This window comes from Polypterus senegalus, chromosome 10 (genome assembly GCF_016835505.1).
Source record: "Polypterus senegalus isolate Bchr_013 chromosome 10, ASM1683550v1, whole genome shotgun sequence".
Lineage (NCBI taxonomy): Eukaryota > Metazoa > Chordata > Cladistia > Polypteriformes > Polypteridae > Polypterus > Polypterus senegalus.
In genome coordinates this window covers 144,288,794-144,297,245 of record NC_053163.1, presented here as the reverse complement: position 1 = coordinate 144,297,245, position 8,452 = coordinate 144,288,794, and positions in this window count along the sequence as shown.

Below are 8,452 nucleotides of genomic sequence, written 5' to 3'. Positions count from 1 at the left end.
ACAAAGACAAAAGGCAGAAGGTGCATGGCTCTACCTAACTTCCAGTTTTATTACTGGGCGCAAATATACAGGCGATAAGAACCTGGACACAAATAGAAGAACATACACAGGCATGGACCACAATAGAAGTAAAATCCTGCAGTACTTTTTGTATTCCTTGCTCTGCTCCAATAAACACACGCTATCGGCAATACACTAATAACCCAATTGTGCTCCACTCACTTAGAATCTGGAACCAATGTAGAAAGCATTTTAAGACGGAGAAGCTTCTATCTGTGGCACCCTGCAAGAGAACCACCTCTTTCAACCTTCACAAACATATGCAGTTTTAATATCTGGAAAAATTTGGAATTAACTTGCTTAGAGATCTTTATATAGACAACGTCTTTGCATCCTATGAACAATTACATTCCAAATTTAACATTCCAGCTACAAATTTCTTTCACTATCTTCAAATCAGGAACTTTGTTAAACAGAACCTTCCAGATTTTCCTCATCTTGCACCCTCATCCACGCTGGAAAAATATTGCTCAATTTCAAGGATTAGACTCCATCTCTACAATATATAAAATCATTTTACAATCCCTTCCTTTCAAAGATCCAAGAGGACACTGGGAAAAGATCTCTCAATTAATATATCAGAAAAGGAGTGGAAAGTAGCAATGCAGAGAATTCACTCGAGCTCCATATGCGCAAAGCATACAATTATACAACTCAAAATTATATATCGAGCACATCTGTCTCGACTAAAACTCTCCAAAATGTTTCCAGGGCATGATCCAACCTGCGAACGTTGCAACCAAGCCCCAGCCTCACTGGGTCACATGTTCTGGGCCTGCACCAAATTAACATTATTCTGGACAAAAATTTTAATTACCTCTCAGACAGCCTTGGACTCACAATCCCTCCTAACCCATTAACAGCTGTGTTTGGGGTTCTTCCAGAGGGGCTTAAAGTGGAGAAGGACAAACAAATTGTGATTGCATTCACTACACTGTTGGCACGCAGACTTATTCTGATAAACTGGAAGAACCCAAACTCTCCTCTTTTAAGTCAGTGGGAAACTGATGTGTTATATTATTTGAAATTGGAAAAAATCAAATACTCAGTTAGAGGATCTGTACAGACTTTTTCAAAACATGGCAGGATCTAATCAGTAATATTTTAAAATAAGTTTATAAAGCACAGAGAATTTATTAATTTAGGTATTTTTACAAGCCTTAAATTTTACACGCTTTGGCTTGCTCTCTCTCTCAGGGTGGGGATCGATCTATTCTTAACATAATTCTTTTTTTTGTAAAAACTTGATTGCTATGTATTGATTGTAATAAAAAAATAAATAAATAATTAAATACATTAATAGGTAGATAAGTAAGTAAGTAAATTGATAAATAAATAAATAAATAAATACATAAACACACATTTTACTCTGAACTCGGGCATCCATAGAATACACTCTAGTTCTGTATGTGCCAAGCATTCCATACCATACTTCAACTAAAAATCTTCCATCAATCATATTTATTTTGTTTAAAATTGTCCAAAATGTACCCTGGGCAAAATCCAGCCTGCAAGCATTGCCATCTCTTTCTAGTATTAATAGGCCACATGCTTTGGGAATGCACTAAACTAGATAGATAGATTAAAGGCACTATATAATAGATAGAAATGAAAGGCACTATATAATAGATAGGTAGGTAGGTAGATATACAGATAGAACTTTATTAGTTCCCAGGGGGAAAATTGCCTTTTTACAGAAACTCTTTAAATAAGTACATAAACAGGCAGATTGTTAAGTAGATAAGTAACTAAATAAATATACACACACACTTTAGTCTGGACACACCCTAGAATGACTATGAAGCAAGAAAATTAAAAAGAAAACTTCTGACTTGACAATCACAGTGCGACTTATGCAGGTTTATTGCTGTTGTTATGAAAGAGCCCCAGTCACGCTTCTTGACACACTTCTGCTGAATAATTTGTCTGCTGAAAGTCCTCCATGTTAGTGTGTCAGAGAGAGGATGTACAGTATTGTTCATACTGGCACTCAGTCTTGTGAAATTTTGGAATGATATACACCAGATTAGAGCAGCACTGCTGACTGGGTTGGGATGGAAGAGATGATGAAGAATGGGCACCTAGGTAAGAGTGGCATTTATGGTGAAGCAGTATGAGCAGGGAAGAAAGATGATGATTCATGTAAGAATAGCACTGAAAAGTGGGCTAAAATAGGTGTTTAGATATAAACTAACCAGAGTTGGGCACCATGATAGAAAACAGCACTGTAAGATAAGTGTTGTTGAAGTTAGAGGTACTGTAGATGGGCAGCATTGAGAGGTGGAGGAAATTGATGCCAGGATTAACATAGTACTGCAAAAATGTCTAGAATGGATGATCATATAAAAGCTGACATTATATGGGCAGCTAGGCAAGAGCAAAGCTGCATGGAGGGAGCTGTGGTCTCTCATTTAAGACTGAAACTGAGGGGCGAGGTTTAAAAGGGATATTTGGGAGAAAAAAGTACTGCATAGTGGGTTAATGTATGTGTGAGAGAAATAATGAAAAACGAGAGCCTGGTTAAGAATACTCTTTGTTTCTTTGTTTTATTTTGTGATCATTTTTTATTGTTTCAAGATTTGAACAAACAAACAAAGAAGGTTAATTGAAAAAGGGAAAAACTATAGATTCCAAATGGCACCCAGCATCCCTTTCAGAAAGCCACTCTACCCCTAGCAGCAGAGTCAAAATCAACAAAATGTTTACGTAAAGAGGAGGAAACTAATTAAGTAACATAGGCATCAGGCACACCGTCAAATTAACCTAAGTCTGCTGTATCTATGATGTCAATGTTCATCAAATAATATTCAAAGTTCATTGTTGAAACAGTGGCAGAATGCTCCTTTGAGCCAAGAGTAGACAGTCCCAAAGGAATATGACTAAATAAAGGAAGATTGCCATTTGTCAAAAGAAAAGCACTTTGGAAGATTTCCATCCACAGGCAAGAAACAATTTAACCGCTATAGTGCCAAGACAGAGCAGTTCATGCTGTTGAGATCTGATGGAGAGCTTTGAAAAGTCCAAAGGAAGTAGAGTTTGAAAAATAGGAATGATGTTTACAGACAGAAAGGAAAACAGAAACTTGTTTGTATGTAAGCAGAACAGAGATAACAGGAGGGCAATGCCAGAACATACGCAGGAAGGTGCCAGGTAAACCAAGGGGACATAAATGACAAAGCTGAGTTACTAGGTTTATGGATTTATAGGGTCATTACTGTCTTGTGTACAGAGTACAGTTAAATTCTTATTTCCATGTGCTGATCAACATGCAACACATTAATATGGGCTCCTGCTTGTGAAACTACTGAGGAGCAGTGTGAAATGGAACTGGGGTAAGAACAGCACCCAGTTAAAGCTGTTTCAGAATAGGCATTTGGGTAGCCATTAATATAGGCTCCCATGTAACAGCACACCTGAAGAGCAGGCTAAAATGATGAATATTTGAGTAAGCAGCACTGTGGAGTGGGCTAAAATATGCACACAGGTATAAGCTGGCAAAGCATTGGCACCCAGCTGTGGTCTCCTGTTTGCATGCTGTGCAGAGTGATGGAGTTAGAAAATGAGGATTTGAGAAAGACTGCAGTGGGCTATTATGCTGACACAGGCAAATGTTGACTAAAATGGGCACCTGGCTCTCAGTACTGAAAAATACTTAAAAGCTGGCATCACAGGGTGCAAACACCACTGTCATTATCAGAATGGCACTGTACAAAGAGTTGGTATGGGTTCCCATTTAACAGTGAAATAGGAGAACTAAAATAAGGGTTTGGGTTAGGCAGAATGAGCAACCATTTACAAAGTACAAGAAGGATTGTAAGGTATGATTGTACAAAAACAGCACTCTGACATGGGTTCAAGTATAAATGTGGGGACTGAAGGTGGAGTCAGAAGATGGCTGTTCAAACGGGCATAATAGGGAGAGGGAGAAAAGTGGTGTATGTAGCACTGAATTTATCAGTACATTGGCATATAATATATGAACATAAAAAGATGATCTTCGAGGACTAGAGGTGATAAATTGTGTACTTTTGGCTTGTTGGGGTTTTCCCATCTCCATTCATGTGGTGACTATACCTTAGCCAGCGGATGTGCGCTTAACCGGAACCTTTGTTTATTTTCTACAATAAAAACACCCAAACTCTTTTCAAATGCACATACAGCAATACGACTTTTGCTTTAATAATACTTTTGTATTTTTCCCAGATATTAGTGTGATCCTCTGTCCATCCATTAATGGGGTGCAGGAAGGTAAATGTGATGCAGGCCGTTGAAGGATCCACACACACATTCCTTTATATCGGGAACAATTCAGCATTGTGAGTGACTTTCTGTGTGACCCTGAACAAGTCCCCTCACCTGCTGAAATGTGGAAACAGTTATACTGTAGATGGAAAATGTTATGTGGTAATCCTTAGTATTAAAGTTGCATAAAAAATGTAAAATTGATGGTTCACCACTCAGTACTGACTTACTGTGAGACAATGAGTCATTTCACATGCCAGTTCTCTGACTGACGAAATGTTGGTGGTGTTTGTGGTTTTTAAGTTGATTTGAAAAAAGGCATCAGATCAAAAAAAAAAGAATGTAAAGTGATGTGTCTTCCTTCCTTTTAGTGGATCAATACTTATTTGTTTTACAAAACATAACAAATTTGACAAACGAGAAGAGACCATTAAGTCCATTGAGCTTGTTTTGTGTGTTAATACTAATATCCCATGAAGATAATTTTGAAGGTTTTCGCGTTGTTTTTCTCTTGACATCCATGTGGAGATTCCAATAACCCTTTGTTGTGATGATGTGCTTCAAAGATTTATCTACCTCACTGTAGTCTCATGTCTCCACTAGGTGTCCTTAAGTGCCCGATTCACTATTTTGAAAAGTCTGCTGTATTAACTTCCTCAGTGCTTTTGAGGATTCTGTATAAGGACACTGCACAGCCTTCTCTAAGACTAAAGGGGCTCAATAGCCTTAGCCTGTCAATGACCTTCAGTCCATGGATACATTTGTGCTTTGGCACAATATTGCATTAGAATATCAGAAAAGCTGAGATGACACCAGGCCATTCAGCCCAACTATGTTGTTCATCTCACTCACCTTCATTGTCTAAAATAGCATCAAGTCACAGTCTGAAGGTCATTAAATCTTACTCTCCAACACATTACGTGGTAATTTATTGCATGTGTCTCTGGTTCTTTGTGTGAAGAAAAACATTCTAACATTTGGGCAAAGTATGTCCTTAACACATTTTCAACTGAGTCCCTGTATGCTTCATGTTCGGAATTTATTTTAAAGTAACATCTGGAATCTACTCTACTAATTTTTGTTATCATTTTAAAAGCATTAAGCATGTCCCCTTTTAATCTTCATTTGCTTAAACTGAGAAGGTTCAGCTCCTTCAATGCCCCCTCATAGCTCATACATCTCAGTCCTAATCAGCCTAGACTCTCTTCTCTGCAAGTTCTCTAGTGCAGCTATGTTATTTGGAGACCAAAACTGAATACAGTAATCCTGGTGAGGCCCCCCTAGTGCATTATGCACTGTATATATCTCAAGCAAAGCTCATTTTAATTATACTCCATGCATCTTGATATATAGCCTAACATGCTCTTAGCTTTCTTGATAACTTCTGTATACTGTCTATATGTAGATCAGGGGTCTCCAACCTTTTTTCCCCCTGAGAGCTACTTTTACAAAATGAAAATGGCTGAGAGCTATTCATGTTTTCTAACGTTTATTCTCACCGTTTATTTCAACCCAAACAAACTGAATAAGGTTGTTTTGCCTGAACATTTATAAAATGTTGGTGTCCACAACTCACATTTTGCATTAAAACATCACAAAAATATTTAGTTAACCTGCAAGTGCATTTTATATGTCTGTATGCATTTTCTAGCGTTTCTCACACTATTGAGTTAAAACATGAATGCTGTCAAAACAATGCAATTCCAAATCCACAGATATTCCTTATTCATTTGTCATTTTGTCACATGTCACTGTTTCACTTTATTCACATGTCCAGTTGCATGAGTGATGTGTTTTTTAGTTAGTCAGATCAGTGGCACTGCTTGGCATAAACAAGAGAGGTGGTATGGTGGAGTGGATCCACTGAGATTCACTCTTATGGAGTCATTTAAATGTTTGTCTGTCTGTCTTGTTCTGAACTTTGATTTCATGACATTCATGTCAGACTCACAGAGGTATGGAGACCCAAACAAAGCAGACATTTTCAGATTCTTATAGTTATCTGGCTCTACTAAGCTCCAGGGATGCTGAGAATGTTGTTGAGACTTTAACTGCACATTATTTTGAAGGTTTACTAATATATAAAATATTAAATCCAATGTCTGTATGTCTGTATATCTGTCCATTTTTCACGAGAGAACTACTTCACGGATTTAGATCGTTTTTTTTCTATAATTTGCTTGAACATTCCGGTTGATTTTGCGACTTCTCTCATTTCGCTATGTATCAGAGTTCACTTGTGGTACCGATTTATTTACGCAAATCCAAGAAACATGCAGTGGGCCGAAGGGAGGGGGCTTCATCACTCACTCGCCAGCTTCGGGGCGTGTTCCTTAACTCTGCTTAGCTAGTGAATGAGAGAACAATTGAATTTAACTTTGTTTGATATTTAAAATAAAGTGTTACTTAGGTCTTGATGAGTTTGAGTCCGGATATTCTCTTAAGTGTATGCCACATTAAAAAGACAGATTGCAATTCAGATTGTGGATCGTGATTTTGTGTTAAAAGGATCATGATATGATGTTTTGGAAAGATCGCCCACCCCTAATTTGACTAATCAAGTTTTCAAAGTTATGTAGGATTCATTAACCTTTGGTGAGCTACTTGGAAAGGGGTGGCAAGCTAACGGTAGCTCGTGAGTGACGTGTTGGAGACCCCTGATGTAGATAGTGATCAATCCACAATGGCTACTAGCTACTTCTCATGAGGGACACTTTCACATTTCATACCTCTCATTGTGTAATGAAAATTAATATTTTTACTTCCTATATGCAATACTTGACATTTTCTTGCATGACATTTAATACACTATAAATAAAATAAAGTCCCTCTGACAAAATTTAGCTAATTCTATATCATCTGTCCTTTCGTAGTATTTTGGTAATTGTTTTGTGAATATGCTGCATATATTTTATTAATCATATTGACCAGGGGTCCCCAACTCCAGTCCTGCAGGACCATTGTGGTTGCAGGTTTTCATTCTAACCCTTTCCTTAATCAGTGACCTGTTTTGGCTGCTAATTAACTTCTTTTGCATTAATTTTAATTGACTTGATATTGAAGATTCAGACCCCTTCACTGTTTCTTTTTCCTTAATTAGCTGCTAAACAATAATGAGGTACAAAATGAGCCAAAATATTACCAGCAAACTGTGTCCATCACACAATATCTGAAAATAAAGAAAGGTGAAGGTCTCAGGAATGTTGATCTGCTCAGGTCCCCAAAGCATTTTAACAGAGCTGTTTGAAAAGAGAAAATCAACAATTTCAGAAGTGTCTACTATTGCACAAAGAGAATAGCAACAAGCCCTGGAATTAAAGAACGGGTTTAATTAACAAGAATTGGCGCCCAATTAGGCAACTGGTTGGAGTGAAATTGGTTGGAGTCTGAGGCCCTGACTTAGTTAGTTTTCTGTTGGCTCACTCACTTCACGTTTCTTTCCTGTTTGGATGCCATTTAAGGAAAAAATTTAGCAATTCAGAGGAACAAATCTTAAAAAACAAGTCAATTAAAATTAATTCAAAAGAAATTAATTAGCAGCATAAACAGGTCACTAATTAAGAAACTGGTTAGAATGAAAACCAGCAGCAACTGTGGTCCTTCAGGACTGGAGTTGGGGACCCCGATATAGACAGCCAAAATGAGAAACTGTCCACTTTTTTAAATGGAATGTCCATCCATCCATCCATCCATCTATCCTGTGATGCCACTTAATCCAGGGATCACAAGCCCATATGGCCTAACTGAGTGCAGTTAGACAGAGTATAATGCACCTATTGATATTAAGGACATTGTAATAGAAAGAGTAACAAGTTTGAATTTCTTATGGTTCTACATCACTGAGGAACTGTCATGGTCTCCAAACACCACCTGCCTTGTTAGAAAGGCTCAACAGTGCCTGTGCTTTTTGAGAAGGCAGTGGACATTCAGTCTCTCTGGAACTTCTACAGATAGATTCTGTAGATGCACAGTAGAGAAGATAAAGTAGATATATAACTGTCTCCAATGGCAGCGGCAATGTGGCAGACGGTAGGGCCATGCAGTGGGTGGTTAAAACAGCCAAGTTTATTACCAGATCCAAGAGACAATCACACAGGAAATGTTTGACAAGAAATGGTAGAGCAAATCACTTTTTATTGTCTCAGAGCCC